This window comes from Sus scrofa, chromosome 15 (assembly GCF_054392235.1).
Source record: "Sus scrofa isolate SSC_HxYL_T2T_F1_AM1 chromosome 15, Sscrofa_HxYL_maternal_Yorkshire_Landrace_v2.0, whole genome shotgun sequence".
Classification (NCBI taxonomy): domain Eukaryota; kingdom Metazoa; phylum Chordata; class Mammalia; order Artiodactyla; family Suidae; genus Sus; species Sus scrofa.
The window spans coordinates 103606435-103628995 of record NC_139397.1 but is presented as its reverse complement, the minus strand read 5'-3'; positions in this window follow the sequence as shown (position 1 = coordinate 103628995).

Here is a 22561-nt window from a genome sequence, read left to right as displayed (position 1 = left end):
CCATGTGTTCAAATTTCAATCAGTAATCTTATACATTTTTCTTAGTGTAAGATCTGTCTTCTAGGCCTTCAGAGTGAAAATTGCAGAAGATATCAGCATGCAAGCAGTTTCACAGTTTAATGAGCTTAAGCAAAATCTTCTATAACCCAGATTCTCTAATATAATTCAAAATTGCAATTCAAGCTTGAAAAAAAAAAAAAAAAAAAAAAAACCAACCCTGAGAATAAGCTAGAGAAGGAAAAAAAGACATGGAAAATGCATTTTTTTTTTTTTACTGTTCTACTCTTTTTCATATGAAATTCTATAATAAATGACTTGTTCTCTGAGTTCCTGTTGCAATTACCATTTTACTCTCTTCTCTGCTGGTAACTTTCAGAATGATTTGTATCTAAGGTCAGAGACAAAAATAATATCATGAACCTGGCCACTGAGTTCCAAATGACAAATGGACACTTTTTTCTACAATGTACAGCACTGTGCCTAAAACTTTGTCAGTCTTAAGTCTCATCTTGATTGTCACTCTACCTGTGCTCAAGAATGGTCCTGAATATAGCTTAAATTGTCTAGTGCCTGTGACTCTCATTAAACCAATTAGAACCTATCAGGAGGTCAAGCCTTGATACTATTCTTTCTACTTAAATTGCCAGGTGTCCCACTTCTCCCATGCTCCTGGTACAATGCTCATAATTATTGAACTGGCTCACAACTTCACCAAGGTTCACTGTGCCACTTCTCTAATGAAGGTTTGAAATTTTCCATAATAGGTTTTTAAAAATAGTAAAAAGAATATTACTCATTTTTTCTATTTTACCAGAAGCTTCATTTAACATCTTTCTGCTAAAAATTCTTTTTTTTTAAATTTCTCCAATACATTTTTTTCTACTGTACAGCATGGTGACCCAGTTACACATACATGTATACATTCTTTTTTCTCACATTATCATGCTCCATCATAAGTGACTAGACATAGTTCCCAGTACTACACAGCAGGATCTCATTACTAATCCATTCCAAATGAAAGAGTCTGCATCTATTGACCCTAAACTCCCAATCCATCCCATTCCCTCTCCCTCCCCCTTGGCAACCATAAGTCTATTCTCCAAGTCCATGATTTTCTTTTCTGTGGAAAGTTTCATTTGTCCTGTATATTAGATTCCAGATATAAGTAATATCATATGGTATTTGTCTTTCTCTTTCTTAGTTCACTCAGGATGAGAGTCTTTAGTCCCATCCATGTTGCTGCAAATGGCATTGTTTTGTTCTTTTTATGACTGGGTAGTATTCCATTGTGTATATATACACCACATCTTTCTAATCCAATCATCTGTTGATGGACATTCAGGTTGTTTCCATGTCTTGGCTATTGTGAATAGTGCTGCAATGAGTATGCGGGTACATATGTCTTTTTCAAGGAAAGTTTTGCCTAGATATATGCCCAAGAGTGGGCTAAAAACTCTTAAAGGTTTTTGAAAATTTATTAATCTGGGAAAGTTTTAAACAATACAACATGAAAATAATGTTTATTCACCCCCTTCTCTGTTGGCTGGAAAATATACATATGGATGAAAAAAGATCATAACGCAAAAAGCCATAATTTCTTCTCAAATATAAACTCATTAAGCAATAATTAACTTTTTAATTGGACTGTCATGACAAGTATTCCTCAATATATTCACTGTTAGAGGTCTTCCTATTACTCAGGAACATGATAAAGGAGAGTTATGACAATCCTCTCTGACATGAGTTTTTGATGCTTAATCAAAACGTGCTCAAATTCAGTAAAGCAAAATCTAATATTTCTTTCCCATGCTTTTACTTCCACTCATTTTCTTCTTCATGCTCTCTTTTAACATGGATTCCAAAAACTTAAATATCTTTAGAAGTAGTAGAGTTACAAAGGACTTAAGTTCTACAATTAATTCATATGCTAGAGTCAAAATTACCCTTGTTAATTTCTTTTTTTTTTTTTCTTTTCTTTTTAGGTCCACAGGTGCAGCATATGGAAGTACCCAGGCTAGGGGTCGAATCGGAGCAACAGCTGCCTGCCACGTGACAGCTATAGCCACACCAGATCTGAGCCTCATCTGTGACCTACACCACAGCTCATGGCAACGCTGGATCCTTAACCCCTGAGCAAGGCCAGGGATTGAACCTGCGACCTCATTGATCCTAGTTTGGTTTGTTAACAACTGAGCCATGACAGGAACTCCTGCCCTTGTTAATATCTTAACATTTCTTCTTGAGTTTAACTGAGAATGCCAACCCTGCTCTGTAATGTCTTTAAATATACCAAATAAACATTAGGTATATTTTTACACACAAAAGAGAAAGAAAGAGAATAGAAAAGATAGACAAGAGAAAGACAAAATGCTCAGTATCTGTAAAATTGCCTGGATTAACCATACACCTGCTTTCCTCTAGATTTCCTTTTTTGGATATACACACACATACATACACAAATAACAGGGCTCCTCTCTTTCTCTGTTTCTCATCTTCTTTTCTTCCCTTTCTTTTTCCTTACCTCCTTCATTGTTGGTACATGTGAAGAAGGAAGGAATGGAGGGACAGGTGTACCTGAGTCAGTGTAAATTAGTCTATGACACAGCTTTACTAAATTATTTTTATTCTTTCTAGTTGAACAATAAAATCCTTTCTAAAAAGTTCAGAGATGATGTTATCATCCTCTCCTCTTGCAATGCAAAACACAATAGGGTTATGTATCATGAACTCATCAGTTCTGATCTTGACCAGGTCGATGAGGCCATCATTAATTTCCCAAAAGTAGGAGAGACTCTTAACATTCTAGAATATTTCTTTTAATAAATCAAAGTAAGCACTTCTACTATTTACTTGAGAAATAAGTATGTTGGTTACAAAGGACAGAGACAATCAGTTTAAGCAATAAGGAAAAGATATAGATTCTCTTCAATGGGAAGAAACTCACAGTAATTCACAAAATAGAGAAAAGTGCAGAGTTCCCATCATGGCGCAGCAGAAATGAATCTGACTAAGAACCATGAGGTTGTGGATTTGATCCCTGGCCTCGCATAGCAGAAATGAATCTGACCAGCATCCATGAGGACACAGGTTCAGTCCCTGGCCTTGCTCAGTGGGTTAAGGATACAGTGGGTTAAGGATACAGTGTTGCTGTAAGCTGTGGTGTAGGTTGCAGACGCAGCTTGGATATGGTGTTGCTTTGGCATAGGCCGGCAGCTATAGCTCTGATTCTACTAGCCTGGGAACCTCCATATACCACAGGTGTGGCACTAAAATATATATAGAAAAGTGCTATAAATTCCAAGGCTTCATTGACTTGGACCAGGATTGAGTCAGTTGACAAAAGTTTCAGACATACACCTATCAGCATGGAATTCCATAAGGAAATAAAGCTTTCTTTTCCAGTGGCTGCATAGTAGTCTCAGAAACGTGGGTCTGAAGCTTTCCTCTACGATATTTTATTATTCCCTAGAAAATAGGTTACTACAATTGGCCAAACCTAGAATACTCATCTATACTTACAGTCAGAGGGTTGGATCTCTTCTCAGAAAAAAAGAAAATGGGAGGAAAAACACACTTGATAGTCAAATACAGTAGCTATTTGTGGCCCTTGGGACATTCATTCGGATATCAAATCAACTTTGTTACACCAAATGCTTTTTTTTTTTTTTTTTTGGTAATTCTCTGCATGTGTATTAAAAACACATCCACAAATCAGTCCCTAAATAGTCCAGACATTTGCATTCTTAGAAAATATCACTTTCATTTAAAATTATACATTTCACTTTCAATGCTAATATGATGAGCTAGATATGTTTAGATGGATAATTGGGACTGCACACATTTGGAATTTTAAACCATTGTACCGAGAAAGGAAAGGGCAAGCTTTGGGGGTTTAATGAATGGCAAAAACAGGAGAATAAAAGATAGTTGTACCAGGGAGTGAAAAGTTAACAATCATAAAAATTATTTCTGACCGAGGATTTGATTCAATCTCAATGCATTTTCTTAAAACTTCTTTGTCAGTTAAAGAAACTATGTCAAGAAAATGGGCTACAGAAAAATGGACTAATTAATAAAGAAACTTAGAAGAACACAAATCAATAGTCTGGTTCCTTTCTAAAACCTGAAGCTAATATCATCTCATTTTGTCAATAGCTATTTAAGATTAGGGTGTAAAACTATAGAGGATTGTTATCATAGAGGTGAATAAGTTGGCTAAAATCCTGAATAATCGATAGCATCTTTTTTTTTCTTAGATTTATAAATATGTTTTGGATATCTTCTGCAAGAATGGAGAATAATGAGATATGATAACATATTTAACTGATTATTCAAAACCTTTAGGTAATCAATCTTTAAATTCTTGAAATAAAGCAATTTCATGAAAATTCATAACCTACATACACTCGTGTAAGGCCAATGCGAGTGCATAAAATATTCAGCTTTTCTGATTTAACATGATTTTCTTATACTTCTATTTAGTTTATTTAGCTTCCAATCTCACACAGAAATGCCAAACCTTCACCCTTTCTGTCTAAACAGTATACAACAAAAATCCAGATAGTTTTTAGAGCGCCTATTGATATATCTATCACAGTCTTAGCAAGTTGGTTGAGATATCCACTGAAAAAATAAGATTGATTATTTTCATATGACCTAAGAATTGATAACAAATTGTTGGGCGGCTACTATTTGCCAGTCATTTTTAAGGCAATTTAAAACATAAATGCTTTATAATAGAGCATTTATCACAGATATTAACACATTTTATCAATAAGAAATCTAAGGCTTGGAGAAAATCTGCAATCAACAGAGCCAGACAGAATTGAATCAGATTTGACCCCAAAGCCAGTTCTGCTGTATTTGCTATAGCAAATAATCTCCTAATTATAGACTTAGACTGATGGGGAAGATTATTGTTCCCAACAATTATTTTTATTTCCTCTGAGAGGATTAGGTGACTCAATCTATCCATGTGACTTACAGCAGCTCATTGGAGACAAAACAGAATTCCCTCCAAAGCGTCAGGCTGATTCATGTGACTCACCTTGTTCCATGGACCATGAAAGTGCATGATGTTTGTTAGGTCTGAGCAAAGGCTTTAAAAGACACTGAAACTTTCTACCACTTGCTCCTTCCCTCTGCCTTGAGAACAGCATGTGACAAATGGAGCTTGCTCCTCTTACTTAATTCCTAGAGTGAAAAAGATATGGGTGGCAGATAAACAGCCACCAACATTTAATATCAAGGAGAAATAAATGTTGGTTGGTATAAACCTATGAAACTTGGGACTATATGATATTGCAAACTGCTGATGGGTATAAGAAGTGCTGTGAATACTGATGAACAGAATTATTTATCATCATTCCAAAAGAAATAAATTTAGCCTTATTAGAATGTCCTGCTTTCCATTATAAAGACAAAACTTCAAGTGGAGAACAACTTTTTGCATTCATTTTATTCACTATTAGTAAGTAATTCTGAGGCCTAGGGGTATATTTCAGGAGCATGAAGACAAAAGCAAAATATTAAGGACAGAAGAAAAAGATAAGAATTTGGATACCCTGTGGCACTGCTGGTTTACCAGTCCAGGCTTATATTGCAACCTCCAGACTTCATCTAGTATGAGAAAAATAAACACAGTATATGTCTAATGCACCATTGTTAAGTTTCTACTACCTATGGCCAGATACAATCTTAATTATTACGATGTCTTTGCAGATGTCTAAAAGTCCTTCATGCAATGTCTTTGGAATGGGATGGGGAAGAAAAGCATGAAGCTAGAAAGTGGGGAGTAGAGAAGAAAAGCAGAATTAGGAAGTTACCTGGATAGGAGGTGAACTCAAGTATGACAGGCTTATATCTTCTCCAAGCATTTATTCAAGAATTTACACAGAATACAAAGATAAACATAAAATTATATCCTTTGGCAAATGCATTAATTATATTTGTGAAATATTTCTTGGGAATGTTTGTGTGGTCATAATGGAGTGAAAAACGTTACCACATATGGAAGGACTTTCTCATATTATTCTTTTATTCACAATATAAATCTTGCTTAGTCAGAGTATATTCTTCTTCTTTTTTTTTTTTTTCCTTATTGCCTTTTCTAGGGCTGCTCCCACAGCATATGGACGTTCCCAGTCTAGGGGTCTAATCGGAGCTATGGCCACCGGCCTACACCAGAGCCACAGCAATGTGGGATCCACGCCACGTCTGTGACCTACGCCACAGCTCACGGCAACGCCAGATCCTTAACCCAGTGAGCAAGGCCAGGGATCGAACCCATAACCTTATGGTTCCTAGTCGGATTTGTTAACCACTGTGCCACAATGGGAACTCCCAGAGTATATTATTCTTTGATATTGCTATATTCTGTTTGATAAAGGCTAATTTATAAGATTGGTCCATATTTATGTGAGATTAATTCATAGTTACTTTTTTCTATCAATTTTATGGAATTATAATTTTTGTCAAATAGAGGAATTTTCATATTTTTCTACACCTCTACATATTTTAAATAGCATTTATATTAACAATTCAAAAATTAAATATCATTAATAAATATAGCTATCTATGGTAGTTGGTATATTTGAAATTTTCACTTATTCTACTGTCAACTTCAGACATTTATATTGATCATTTTGTCAATTCAGGTCCCGTAGCTTCAAAATTTGCCCTTTCTCTCTAGGTTTGTAATTTTTTAAAAAAATTAATAGATTATTTTTAGAATAGCTTTTGGTTTACAGAGAAATTGAAATAAAAATACAGTTTCCATATATCCTTTCCCTCCTTCCTGACACTCCGCTAGAGTTTCCTTTATTATTAACATCTTTTTTTTTTTTTTTTTTTTGGTGTTTTTCTCCTTTTAGGGCTGCACCTGCGGCATGTGGAGGTTCCCTGCTAGGTGTGCCAGAGCCACAGCAACACGGAATCCAAGCTGCGTCTGTGACCTACACCACAGCTCATGGCAATGCCAGATCCTTAGCCCACTGAGTGAGTTCAGGGATCGAACCTGCAACCTCATGGTTCCTAGTCGGATTCATTTTTGCTGTACCAAGAGAGGAACACCTTATTATTAACATCTTGAGTCAATATAATACATTTGTTATAATTGATGAGCCAATATTGATATATCATTATTAATTAATATCTATAGTTACCTTAGGGTTCATTCTTTGGGTTTTGTGTTGCACAGTCTAAAAATGCATAACATTTAACCACCATTATAGTATCATGCAGAATAGTTTTCGCTGCCCTAAAATCCCCTATGCTCTACCTACTTATACTTCATCCTCCCTCCTCTAACTCCTGAAACCTCATATTTTCACAGTCCTCATAATTTTGCCTTTTCCAGAATGTCATATAATTGGAAGTCTTTTCAGATTGGCTTCTTTCACTTAGCAATATGATTTTAATTTCCCTCAATATTTTCTGACAGGAGGCCTCATGAAGTGCAGTATAAAGATGTTAATCAAGAGAAACAGAGACCTCATGACCAAAGTCAGTGACACTGGTTAGTTGTGTTAGAGATCCACCTTGGAAGTGGATCCTCTAACTCCAATCAGGGCTTCAGATGACTTCATCTCTGGCTTACATCTAACTGCCACCTCATGAAAGACACTAAGCCAAGCCTTGCACCTAAGCCAATCTCAAATGTCTTAGGAAAAAGAAATAGAAGAAATTACGAGAGATAATTTTTAATAAGGTAAGTTTGGGGGTAATTATATATAATTAATATTAATAGGTAATAGGTAATTCATCCAAGGCTATATACTTCTCTAAGAATAAATTTAGCTATGTCTCATGTTTTGGTAGGACCCAGTATTAGTGTTTTCTAAAGAATTTCTATTCTCTCATTTTCTTCTGTGCTATTCAGATTATCTGAAAGTATTTTCCCCTTAATTTTTAAGAGCTATCTTTGATTTCTTACACCGCTCTACTTCCCTCTAACTGGTAAATGACTTCTGCTGTGGTTAAATAATTCTCAAGATTCAGTCATTTTCTTTCACCAGTTTATAAACACTAATAGCCTTATGCCTTCTAATGTTGTGGATACAAACTTCAATAATGGTCTGATTTCTTCACCCAAAACATAGACTTTTCCTTTTTTTAAATTTTCTGAAAATTTGTAAGATTTCTTCTCTTGCTCATTTTCAGGGATATGCCTGTAAGTGACACTGCTTGTTTTTTCTTCAATGTATCAACTTAGGTTAACCTTTTATATTTGTGAATACAGGCCTTTCCTCAGCTAAAGAAAATTTTCTGGTTATTTTTTTTGCCTCCTCTATCTCCTGTTCCTTTTTCTGCTTCTGTAGAACCTAATATCCACATTCAGTCTCTCAGACCTATCCTATAAGTCTTTCAGGTTGTACTTATTTTACTTGTCTCTGCTTTGAGATATTTCTTGCATCTGATCTTCTAATCAGAAGGATTTAAAATCCTTTTAAATCCTTCTGATTTAAATCCTGATTTTGCAATCCTTTAATTCATAAACTGAATTTTCTAGACTTGACTAGTGTATTTGTTGACATTAGAGCCTTAAGTGATATGATTTTTTTGTTGTTGTCTTTTGTCTTTGTAATTCAAGATTTCATCATTTTTTCCCTAGTAATTTTGCATTAACAGAATTGAATGTAATAGGTATAATTTTGATTATTCAACCTGATTCTTTTCTATCCATGAATGGAGGCTATCAGAAGAGAAGTTGTTTTTTTAATTATTTTTATTTATTTATTTATTGTCTTTTCTAGGGCCACACTCATGGCACATGGAGGTTCTCAGGCTAGCAGTCTAATTGTTGTAGCCACCAGCCTATGCCAGAGCCACAGTAATATGAGATCTGAGCTGTGTCTGAGACCTACACCACAGCTCATGGTAACACCAGATCCTTAACCCAGTGAGCAAGGCCAGGTATCGAACCCACAACCTTATGGTTCCTGGTCAGATTTGTTAACCACTGAGCCATGATGGGAACTCCAGAAGTTGTTTATTTGTGCATTTATTTGTTGGCTTTATTTGGGCTCATGTCTAAATGTGGAACATCATTAAGGTGAAAAGAGCAAAGGGATTAGCCATACTGTGAGTCTGTGGACTAAAGGCAAAGTGTTAACCCCTATCTAAGGCCCTTGAAGTAAAAAATTTTCCTTATGGATCTTTCCCAATTTCTATAATGGAAGACACAACCTGCTCCCCTCTCTCTCCCCCTCAAAATCAACCTTTTCCCACAGTATTATGGGAAGATCCAGCTTATTCATTTAGTTCCTTTTAGGCATGTTGACACTCTCACCGAAGGCCATGGCATTCCTCCCAGATCTTAGTAATACCCCTCACAAAAAGCTTCTTCTAGGAAACTCTTCCACTAAACCTTTGGACTTTAAGTCATACTCTGAACAGTTTCCCATTCCCCACATCTCTCTGTAAAAAGTTGCCCACAAATCTTGAGGCCTCAGCCCCTCCCAATAGCCTGTAAGTGTCAGCAGCCAGTTGGCTTAGGAGAGGCAAAGAAGCTAATTTGGGCAGGGAATGGAGAGGAAGAGAGCTGAGTTCAGGCTCCACAGTTCCAGAATTCTCTTTATTGTGTTCAGACAGGAAAGGACTCTGCACATGCATTAATTTTCTATTACTGCCCTAACAAATTGCCACAAACCAAGCAGGCCGAAACAACACAAATCTCTTTATTCATGGTGCATGTAGGTCAAAAGTATGAGTGGCAGAAATCAAGATTTTGACAGGGCTGTTTTGTGTTCCCTGCTGAAGGAGGTTCTACAGATATATCTGCTTCCTAGTACACACAGGGTGTTCCCTGAAGTTGTAAGATTAAGGTTCTCATTTCCCTTAGACTGTCAGCTGAAAACCAGTATTGCTCCTAGAAACACCCACATTCCTTCCCATGTTTTCCATTTGATCCCTTCAGGTCTGATAGGTCAAGTCACTCTCATGCCTCCAAGCTCTCCATCATTCTCTCCTGCTGTATCACTGTGAAAGTTCTCTGCTTTTAAGGATTTATGTGATTACACTGAACCCATCAGATAATCCACAATAATACCCCTATTTTAAGGTTCATAATCTTACTTACATCTAATCTTACATACTTGAAAATCCATTCTGTCCTGTCATATAACATATTCATAAAGTCTAGGGAGGGATCAGGGCATAGACGTCTTAGAGAGCCATCCTGCCTAACATGGCATATTTAAATATTTTTGGGAGTATAACCCATTTTATATAGAGTGGCTAAGTATAAAGAAGACAGGTGATTTCTTATGGTTTCAAAAATAATAAGAATTGATAGTATACTAAATACAGTTTATTTGAGTGACATTAGAAAGGAGAATGAATAATTTCTATAAAGTTATAGGAAGGAAGGAGTGGATGGGAAAAGTATATCCAAAGAATCAAGGAATAAGAGAAGTTCAAGATGGAGAAGAAGGGTCATAGAGTCTAAAGCTTTAATGAGAATGAATTTTTTTATAAAATGAAAGTTTTACTCAATTTGGTAAGTAGAGTTCCTTGAATACTTTTTAAGAAAGAACTTCTATAAAGTGTTTGATAAGATAATCAGTAGAAAACAGATTGTGATGGATCAAGGAAATAACAAAAAATAACCTTGGATATATGTAATATTTTCAAATGATTTGGATTGAAAACACAAGTGGAAAAAAATACAAGTGGAAAAATGTGTAACTGGAGCTAAAGTGTTATGTAATTATAAAGTACTTATGCTTGAAGGGAGTTAAGGATCTTGAGAATCTGTGTTTGGAGATGGAGTGAGGGAGGAATATAGGTTCCAGAATGACTGTCAGATCTCTGTTGTTCATTGGGTAAATGGTGCTACCAACTACTCCCCAAAAAACAGTGGAAGAAAACTCAAATGGGAGAGACAGAGGATGAATTTACTGTTATGTATTATGGCACAGACCCATATCTCCAATACCCATATCTATAATACTTACAGTACCATAATTTTGTGCCAATGAGCAATGCCTTTGGCTAGAAGACATTATCTTCCAGCCTACCTGGCAGCTACGGATGGCCAACAGATGTAAATGGCCATCATTCTGTTCGGCTTCCTAGATAGCTCCTTAAACACGACTAAAGCAACCAGAAAGTAAAACTTGCTGTTGCCTTTCCTAGTCTTCTCCCTTCCTATGTGCTATGTGTGAATAGCTATGGCCTCAATAGCTCTCTTAGGTCATGAGGTAATCTTAAATAGGGAGTAATCTCAATTTAGAGGTTTTTAATTGAAAAAAAATTAAATATTGCATTTAAAGTTCAGAATTAAGAATTATGAGAGCACCTATGTTAAATGAACAATATTTTAGAGACATCCTAATTATATCAAGGTTCCATTTCTGGCCCTTATTTTCATATCAGTTACTTCCCTTCAAAGGTATAAGAATTTTCTGTAAAATTTTAAAGCTTGTTACAGCTTGTATTTTCACACCAACTTTTTTAACAACTTCAACTAACACTTCTAATTTCTAATTACTCTCATTGATATCGGTTCAGAAAGTGCAGAAACCCAAAATATTTATTCACTATTAAGCATGATATCTTCGTGCAATTTTTATCAGGATTATATATGATTGCTTAGTTTTAACACCACTGTGTTCACATCTTTAAAAATTAAGAAAAATAATAGTATAATGGTCAAATTAGTAAGAACTATGTAACTTATTCAAACATCAGTTTTGCTTGTAATAATTTAGAATAAGATCTTTGTAATAATTATTAGTTTAATAAGTTCTGAACTACTTTAAAACCTTTCTTAATGTTTTTTCATTTATTTATATTATATAGGCAATTAAAGTAACTTTCTAAAACTTACATAACAAAACAAATGAAAATCTTTAAAAATTGAACATATTATTATCTCTAATTTTGACATTAAAATTTGGGGGAATCAGACATATAAGGACAAATTATAAATTACTGCGAGATATTTGTTTAAATAAACATTAGTTCTATTGATATTATGTTATATTTATATTTTAGTTCTATTGATATTAAGTATAATTTGAAAAATAAATTTTAGCAGTTGGTTATTAGTCTATTTTAACTATTCAAGTCTTTCAAAGTGTTTATCTCTTAGAATTCCTAGCCAGCAGTTTTTGTCACAATAGTAGGTAAAATATTTTGCTTTCCTTACATTCTAATAGCCATATTTTTCTTCCATCTCTTTATAAAATTTACTATCTTTTTCCAAATCCCTGTAAAATCTTAGACATATCTTTTGAACATCCAGAGTACAAAATACATTTTTCCTTGGTCAATTAATTGAGGCTCTTAGAATAGGAGGTAGGGATGGTGACATAAACAAGTAAGGGGACAAGGATTCAATAACTTTCAAATAATAATAGATTCATCATCCTATGGGGGGACAACTTTCCATGAGTTTCATTTTTACATGTTTTGTAATTGAGCCACTGAATTTTTTTTAGTATTTATTTTTTTCTGTGCCATTTCTGCATTGGAAGTTAGAAATAGAGCCCCCTCCAGAGCAAATGCAGGAATGATCACTGCCTATTATAAAAGATTTGAGCTCCCAAGTTCAGGGTTCCCTATAATAACATCCACTGTGTGTGTGTGTGTGTGTGTGTGTGTGTGTGTGTGTGTGTGTGTGTATCCGAGTCCATTTATATCACCTCTATGCAGCTGGGCACAAGAGGAATGGACACAAGTATACTGATGCTCATGCAGCTTGCTAAGCCATGAATAATAAAGCATTCATCCCTGATCCAGAGTTATGTTTCCTGCCAACATCCAAGAATACTGTGCCAGTCTAACATGTTAGCTTACAAGTGTGACAAAATCTCAGATCCTTTATAGTTTTTGCACACCCTTATAACCACATTAGAATTACTTAGCACATATTTTTCCTTTTCTCTCTTCTCAATTGAATACTGAGTAAAGGTATATATCTTTGCTCAAATCAAATCTAAATTCAGAATGTAATGCCAAGCAAACTGTATAGGCATATGCCTGGTCAAGATGCTAACCATGTCCAAGATCAAAGTTTATATTCTATATCATTTAAACTTCTAGAAGAATATTAGTCAATAAAACCAGAATGAAGAGAGACAGGGTGGTGGATTTGTCACTATTTTCCAATGTACAAAGTAATACTAAATATCCCATAAAGTTCATGATGAAAAATATTCTATGATTAGTATCTGTTAAAACAGCAACTATTGTTTTCTGATCCCAAACTGAACTCTGTTTTTCAGTATTTGATTGGGACACAAATCAGGACAATTACAAATTATTAGCTCCCTTATTATTATTTTTCTTCACATAATTCACCTACCTTCAGAATCTTGACTGTCATTAATGAACTCTGTGATTAAGGGCTCAGCTTAGCTTTTAAAGTCCAGATAGTTATGAGAAGGCTTTTGACAAAGGAAAGCCAACAATGGAGCCGACTTGTGAAGAGGAGGATGAGAGGTGTGCAGCAAACATTAAGTGGTTTTTATTTGCTATTCTATGTTCCATACAATAAAGAACTTCTAATATATAGAAGTTTCATTAATTTGTAGCAATTTACAGTTTGTCAATAATCTGTTATTATTATTATTAATATAGCTAATTTTGAAAACCAGTAAGCCATCCCCAGAAAATAAAGATGTGATTAAAGGTCTTAGATCCAGACATCCATATTTTTATGACCGTGACATCTCCAAGACATCCATTTTATTATATTCATATACAGCTTGTAGATGGTCATTAAATTAGCAAGAATTACCTACATTACAGTTGCTCTTTGAAAAGAATACCCTTAAGGAATGTCAGCTTCTAAGGAAAGATACCAGGGAAGCTTCACAGCTATTAAATGATGATGTATATTAGCTGCTACACCTAATAGACCTGACCTCCAGCTTTTTAACTCTCTCCTAGTTTCTGGACTAAAATTAAGAGGCTACCTTGAGTTTCAGATTGGAAGTACCTATCTTACAGTATATAATGGAAATTTGATATAGCTACAAAACTTCTAAAATCTCAGAAAACTTAGTTTCCTTTTTATTATTATATCAGTAAAATTTCTAATATATGATATTTTAAATTGTTATTTCATTTCTATGAATTTATTTTACTTGATGCTTCATAGCAAATACTTCAAAGATATTTAACTCATTTCTATCCTATACACTATTGCATTTATTTATTTCATTGATCACAATTTACTTCAAACTTTTGAAGTAGGGATTTAACTATTTTCTCTTAAATTTCTTTAATCACTTATTTAATTACATATACTTCTTAAATTATGGTAAGTTTATAGGATAAGAGTACAATGCTTCTAGAAGCCCTACTCTGTAATTTGAACAAAGTAATAACATAATTAAGTTGTAAGGATATAAATATATATCATGCTAAACCAAAATCATGTATTTGTAACATTAACTGAAATAAGTTGCTAAAGGAGATGAAGTAATCATTTAATAGGTACAAAATAAAACCAATTTTTTTCTAAGAATAAATAAAGGTTTACAGTGAGCTTCTGAAAACTATCGTGAAAATATGCTTTAACATCAAATACTATTTACAAACTGGCTATGCTACAACAACATAATATAAGCAAGAGTTTTGTTGGTTAATGAATATTTTACTTATCGACTTTCAAATTTTAATTTAATTTACTGGCAGCTTTTAAATCATGCAGCAGATTTTTGCTTTAAAAGGATAATTTAATTCATGTATGACAAATTGTAAGGATTCAGGCACACAGGGATTATAAATATAAAAAAGAATTAGTTATTCTTTTAAAAGTACATATGTTTTATGACCCTCTCAGAGTCATATTTTCCATTCTTAGTGAGAAGAAATTAATAACAAACACGTTAATCAGGGCACTTGAAAAGGAGGTTGTTAGTAATGAATATGTTTCTTATCACAAATTTTAATACAGAATATAAAATAGCAAATATAATAACCTAAACATGTTATATCTACATGCTATTAGAAACTTTAATGTAGTTACTCTCAAGCCCAAATTCTCATCTAGTTTTTTTACATATTTTGTAGATATATGCAAGTAGTTAGTAGAAATATATTTCTGGAGCTCAAGAAAGCTATGAGCCTATGTAAGAAGTCAGAATGTCAAGTGTACTGTTTATAAATGAAAAAAATTCTAGCCAAAGAAAATGAGACTGCTAATAATAGCCAGAATAACACAAGAAAAAGAGAAAACCAAGGAAAAAATCCTGGAGCGTTCCAGCACTTAGAGGATATATGAGCCAGAATACATGAATAGGAAGAAAGGGGTACAGAAGACACTGGTTAAAAAAAAAAAGAAAAGAAAACTAGGATAAACTTTATAAATTCTCAAGGTACTGTTTTAGTATAAAATTATCTTTAAATAATAACTTTCAACACTTATATGCCTTAATCACAGAAAAGAACACAATAATGTTATTTTGGGCACTATTCAAATCTAACAGGAAAGACAAATATATGGAGGCAGGAGTAACTTTCAACATTTAAAATATATTATCTGGGCAATGATAGATCCCAGTTTCCTCATAACTACTTCAAATAAAAAAGACAATCTAGGAGTTCCCGTCGTGGCGCAGTGGTTAACGAATCCGACTAGGAACCATGAGGTTGCGGGTTCGGTCCCTGCCCCTGCTCAGTGGGTTAACGATCCGGCGTTGCCGTGAGCTGTGGTGTAGGTTGCAGACGCGGCTCGGATCCCACGTTGCTGTGGCTCTGGCGTAGGCCGGTGGCTGCAGCTCCGATTCAACCCCTAGCCTGGGAACCTCCATATGCCGCGGGAGCGGCCCAAGAAATAGCAGCAACAACAACAACAACAACAACAAAAAAAGACAATCTAGGGGGTTCTTGCTGTAGTGCAGTGGATTAAGAGTCATAAGTGTAGCTGCTCAATCAGTTGCCTATGGAGGTACAGGTTCAATCCCTTGTCTAGTGCAGTGGGTTAAAGGATCTATCACTGTCACAGCTGTTTCATAGGTCATAGCTGCAGCTAATCCCTGACCCAGGCATTTTCATATTATGCAATAGGTGCATCCACTAAAAAAAAAAAGATAATCTCTAAGAAAGTTCTTTGTGGCATGAAAATTAATTCAACAAAGTTAAGTTGTCATCTCTGAATCTAGAAAGATACACATAGCAAAACAAACTTGAAGTCCCTTTAGAAGTACACAGAGGGTTAGAAAATGTCTTGCATTTTACATTGAGCTCAAGCTTATTTTGTGTCTGTATATTAGATTAGAAATGTTTGGGAAGTTTTATTCCTATCTATCATGTTTTTTTAAAAATTATGATTCAGATAAAAATTTAGGGTCTACATTTCAAATGAACATGATCTTTTCACAAATCCTTAATAGATTAAAGTTGAGTTTGAGGTACTGATCAGCAGAAGAAACTATTGTATAGTTTAAGAGAAGGTCATCAGAATTCAATAGAAATAAAAAGCATCGGCGCTTTGGACAGACTTTGGGCAGGATAGAGAGAGAAAGTAAACAAGTATAAAGAACTGTAGAAGAGTCAGGGCTGACCAAGAAACAAATAGTTTGCTGATCAAGTGGGAGCTAAATATGTCTGTCTTGCACAAAGATTTCCACCTATTACAGTATAGGAGTTATGATTAGAAAACACGCTTCAGATGGGTCTTGTTACTTTCATCTTGTGAAAAGTTTGGGGAAGGTGTTAAGGGAAATAATGGTGCCCAGATAGAAGAACTTTGCATCTGCATTTCTCCAGACTAATCTATTCCATGTATGGACTGTACATCAAGACAAAATGGGTATCACTCAAGAGATTGTTAGAATTACAGAATTTCAACATCCGCACCCATGCCCTAGATGTCCTGAGTCAGAATCTACAATATAGCAACATTTCAAGAGGATTTGCATGTACATTAAAGTCTAAGAAGCCCTAGAGAATATCTGTGAACAGCTAACCAATTGCTACTTGCCACCGGTCAATTCAGCACAAGCAATAAATTGTGCAATTACTTATCTCTGTTCGCTCACCTGTTGTCCTCCTTGGCATTGATGCCTATGAGTCAACTAAGACGAGAATGAGAGAGAAGCTCCTTGGACTGGTGACGTGAATACTGGTTGGTTCCCAACAATGCAAACACCTGCTGCATACAAGTGACTCTCCCTGCTCTTTAAATCACCCTGAGGGAGTGTTGCAAAAGGGCCTCAAAAGAATATACATCTTGACCTTAAGGTGGCAACACTAAAACATTTTATAAAATATTTCTTTAAAAAAATGCCATAAGCTTACAGAAATTGAAATGCTTCATTTTTTCACAGAAAATAAAGGCTAATAGGCCATTCTCTTTAGAGATCAATAAAAATGTTATGAATACATTTATATGAATCACATGAATAAATATGTTAGTATATTAATTAGATACTCTTTCTCAGTTCTAAATAGAGATATTATCCTATTAATGTTTAATGCTCTATGAAAGAAAATAATTCACAACTAAGCTGTTTAATTTCTCATTTTCTGCTTGCAAGCCTTAAGTAGGTTTTTGCACATTATAATAAAAGATCTTGTCAGAAATTCTTATTTCCTGGGGATTTAACAGAAGATTATAAATATACTTTCCAAAAAGTTTCAAACTCAAATAATCATCTTCAGTAGATTCTGTTTTTGTTCCCTCTTAGTCCATCTACCATATTCATTAAAGAGAGTCTTCCATATTAAGAGCTTAGGAATTGATTCAAGTACATTCTCCTAAATCAATTGCACCCAATGGGCTGATCTTCAGATAGCAAATACTTACACGGATTGTATGATAATGGCATTGGGACTCATTATTAAACAACCTTTCCTCTTTGGGAGAAATATTGGCCTGGACATTTTCCAGTAGAGAGAGATTTCCAGAATGATGCATTTTCATTGTAAGCAATTCTGTGCTTTATATAAAGCTAAAAATGAAAAAAAAATCATTTTCTACTTACTTATAAGAATGGAGGTTGTATTAAACTTAGAAAGTTTCCTTAGAGATGAAAATCCTTTGTGCTAACTATAGAATGAGGAGAATTTGGAAAAATAAAACTAACAGCTTTTATTCACTTGGGCAGATAACATTTTTAAAAGCAAATGTTGCAACTGACAAGGGCCTAACCTCCAAAATATACAAATAACTCATAAAATCCAACAACAAAAATCCAAACAACTGAATTGCAAAATGGGCAGAAAACTTAAACAGAAATTTCTCCAAAGAAGACTATAGAGAGTCAATGGGCAATGAAAAGATGCTCAATTTACTAATGATGTGTTTAGAGAAATGCAAATCAAAACTGCAATGAGAATGGCCCTCATTAACAACTCTGTATAGCAAATGCTGGAGAAGGGTTAAGAAAGGGGAACCCTCATTCATTGTCATGGGAATGTAAATTGGTACAGCCACTGTGGAAAACAGTCTGGGGTTCCTCAGAAAACTAAATATAGAACTACCATATGATCCATCAATCCCTCTCCTGGGTGTATATCTGGTCAAAACCTTCACTGAAAAAGATACATGCACCCCTACATTCATTGCAGCCGTATTTGCAATAGCCAAGATAGGGAAACAACCTAAATGTCTATCAACAGATGAATTGATTAAGAAGATATGGTACATATATACAATGGAGTACTACTCAGCCATAAAAACAAAATAATACCATTTGCAGAAACATGGATGTAAATAGAGATTCTCATACTATGTGAAGTAAGTCAGAAAGAGAAAGATAAATACCACATAATATCACTTAAATTTGAAATCTAAAATATGGCACAAATGAACCTATCTACAGAACAGAAACAGACAAATGGACATATAAAACAGACTTGTGGTTGTCAAGGTGGGGGGAGGATGGGGAGTTTGGGGTTGACAGATGCAAACTGTTCCACTTAGAATGGATAAGCAATGAGGTTCCAATATATAGCATAGAAAACTATATCCAGTCCAGGTTGATAAATGCAAACTGTTCCACTTTGAATGGATAAGCAATGAGGTTCCAATATATAGCACAGAAAACTATATCCAGTCCAATATCTTGGAACAGAACATGATGGAAGATAGTATTAGAAAAGGAATGTGTGTGTGTATGTGTGTGTGTGCATATATATGTGTGTGTGTGTGTAAGAGAAATTGATGCAACACTATAGATCAACTATACTTTAATAAAAATTTAAAAATAAAAAAAGTCTGAAGGTAGTTATTGGCTGGCTTAAATTATAGTAATTGTATTTCAAATATAAAAATTAAAAAATATGTTTATTATAGTTACTAAAAAACAAGTGTCTATGTTAAATATTTTGAATGCGTTTACATAAAACATTTAATAACTTATCAGAGGTGACTTTCAGGATTAATGTAATTCTTTGAGGATAATTTAAAATCAATGCCACAGTTAAGCATAATAATCATGAAGTAAACATTTGAAATTTTAAAAATTATATTTGCATATAATAAAATAGTTTATAATTCCTAGAATATATTTCTCATTATTATAATAAATCATTGACTTTTTGAAAGGCTGGAAGTGAAGAAAATATATCAAAATTTCATATGCTAACCAAAAGTTCTTATAATAATGACTTTCCAATGTTACAGCTGCTAAATTTCTTAGTTCAAGCTCCAGCAAAAATGTTTAATAAAATAATGTTTTCCTTTTTTCTTTTTTTGGTTGGATGGTTTCCATTTGTTTTATGCTTGAGTACTTTTCTTTTCAGTTTTTGTGAATGTAATGTTTGGTTTTGATTTGTGGTTGCCCTGTTTTAGCAATGAGACCCTGCTGTACAACACTGGGAACTATGTCTGGTCACTTGTGATGGAGCGTGATAATGTGAGAAAAAAGAATGTAGGAGTTCCCATCATGGCTCAGTGGTTAATGAATACGACTAGGAACCATGAGGTTGTGGGTTTGATCCCTGCCCTTGCTCAGTGGGTTAAGGATCCAGCGTTGCTGTGAGCTGCGGTGTAGGTCTCAGACGCGGCTCAGATCCTGCGTTGCTGTGGCTCTGGCGTAGGCTGGCAGCTACAGCTCCGGTTAGACCCCTAGCCTGGGAACCTCCATATGCCACAGGAGCAGCCCAAGAAATGACAAGAAGACAAAAAAAAAAAAAAAAAAAAGAATATATACATGTATGTGTAATTGGGTCCCCATGCTGTACAGTGGTAAATTGACAGAACACTGTAAACCAGCAATAATGGAAAAAAAATAAAAATCATTACATATAAAAAAATAAAAAAATGTTTTCCAATTGTGCTACATAGGCTGAATGATTCTAGAAAGTTCTGATTACACCATATAGCTATTGAGTTTCATGGTTTCAGATAATAAATAGCTAATGAAGAAAAGGTGAGAATTTCTTGACTGAAAATTTCCAAGATTAGATCAGACAAAACTCCTATGAAATGCTGCTGAAATATGAAACATAAGTAGTCCTCCATAACAGTCAGCAGAACACATTAGCTGTCATTGCAGGTGCTAAATTAAAAAAAAAAATACCATGACACTGGAACATTAACATTAGTGAAAATAATCCAGACAATTCAATGAGATCATATGATGACTAGGAGATTTCAGATCTTTACCTCAAATCTAAGTTTTTCAGCAACAATGTGATGAACTCCAAGATGGAAGCAGGGAGAACAATAATTAAGTTTGAATAGCCTCAATTGGAAGAAGTAGATATCTGGTCCTGCCTCATTCCTAAGCTTTAGCCTTTATAATGACTAGAAAAACACTAAATCCAATATAGCTGATCTCTGATCAAGTATCTAAGATGATAACTTCAAGCACAAAGATATTAAGAAATTCCAGGAGTTCCCATCATGGCGCAGTGGTTAATGAATCTGACTAGGGACCAAGAGGTTGCGGGTTCGATCCCTGGCCTCACTCAGTGGGTTAAGGACCCGGCGTTGCCCTGAGTTGTGGTGTAGCTCGCAGATTCAGCTTGGATCCCGTGTTGCTGTGGCTCTGGTGTAGGCCAGGGGCAACAGTTCAGATTCCACCCCAAGCCTGGTAACTTACATATGCCGCTGGAGCGGCCCTAGAAAAGGCACAAAGACAAAAAAAAAAAAAAAAAAGAAAGAAAAAGAAAAAAAAAATTCTAGCCCAATATGATGGAACACATGATTGCTCTTGCTACTAATCTTATTAACTGGTCTTTTTGGATAACTGGGCTTCTAATTTGCTGTGGATTTTGTCTATCCTGACTCCAAGTCTTATTGTTGAAATCTAAATTTGTGCCCTATGCCTAAAACTCTGAAACTCTGGATTGAAAATAGCTTATTTTCCAGACTCTAGGATTGAAGTCCTGTCCTACATTTACTCAACCTGGGCCCTAGCCTTGAATCTTAGTCCAGCAGAAGGGGGTCTGCTACCTGATGTTTCCCTTAAACTATACATACTTCCTACTCCTGAATTCCCTGTTTCTGTGGTCGAACTCTTGGACTGCCGGAATTGTCTGTTTATGATGATAACCACCCCTTACATTCTCTCTTATTAATCTATCTGTTCAAAGCTGTTCACAGACCCAGGTATGGAACCTAGAAGAGTAGAGGGAAAGTCTTTTTTTCTTACACTCTCTCGATATCTGCTGTTCAGAGGACCCAAAATTAAAAAAAAAAAAAAAGTATATATATACATAATAACAATGATGGCATTTAGACAATATATTATGTGATTTTTATATGTTATTACTAAATTTAAAATTTTTTATATATAATAATATGAATCTCAAAATAAGAGGTTTGATATTTGGTCTCTATTTTCAATCTCGAGAAATTTTGGTTTTGGTGACAAAGAATTACTCATTAATTTCTACTAAAACACTTTATCTGTTTGGATTCTAATAGGAATATATATTAGAAACCAATCAGTGTTTCAAATAAATCATCAATTTTCATAAAGTTATTCTCTGCTTTAAGTCATCTGATGTTTTAAGGCAATGAAATCAAGAGTACATTTAAAATACGGCTACTCACATAAAAAGAATGAAATAATGTCATTTGTAGAAACATGGATGCACTTAGAAATTATCAGTCTAAGTGAAGTAAGTCAGAAAAAGACAAATACCACATGATATCATTTATATGTGGAAACTAAAATAAGACAGGAAAAATCCTATCTACAAAATAGAAACAAATTCACAGACATAGAGAACAGACTTGTGGCTGCCAAGGGGGAGAGGGCAGGAAAGGGGTAGATTGGGAGTTTGGGGTTAGTAGGTACAAACTGTTATATGTAAAATGGATAAACAATAAGGTCCTACTGTATAGCAGGGCAAGTATGTACAATATCTTGTGATAAACCCTAACAGAAAAGAATATATCACTAAATTGCTTTGCTGTACAGCAAAAATTAACACACCATCATAAATCAACTATATTTTAATAAAAACATAAAATATGGCTATTCAAAAAACAAAGTTCTAGTGTATATCACAACTATAAATAAATGTCCTAAAATTAAAAAAGAGAAAACCCTAAATGTAATTAAAAATCTAAACTCATCTTTAAGGATATTTTAGAATATTTAGGTGAAATATTTCTTTCAAATGGTGTTAGTTAAGAATACTTAATAAA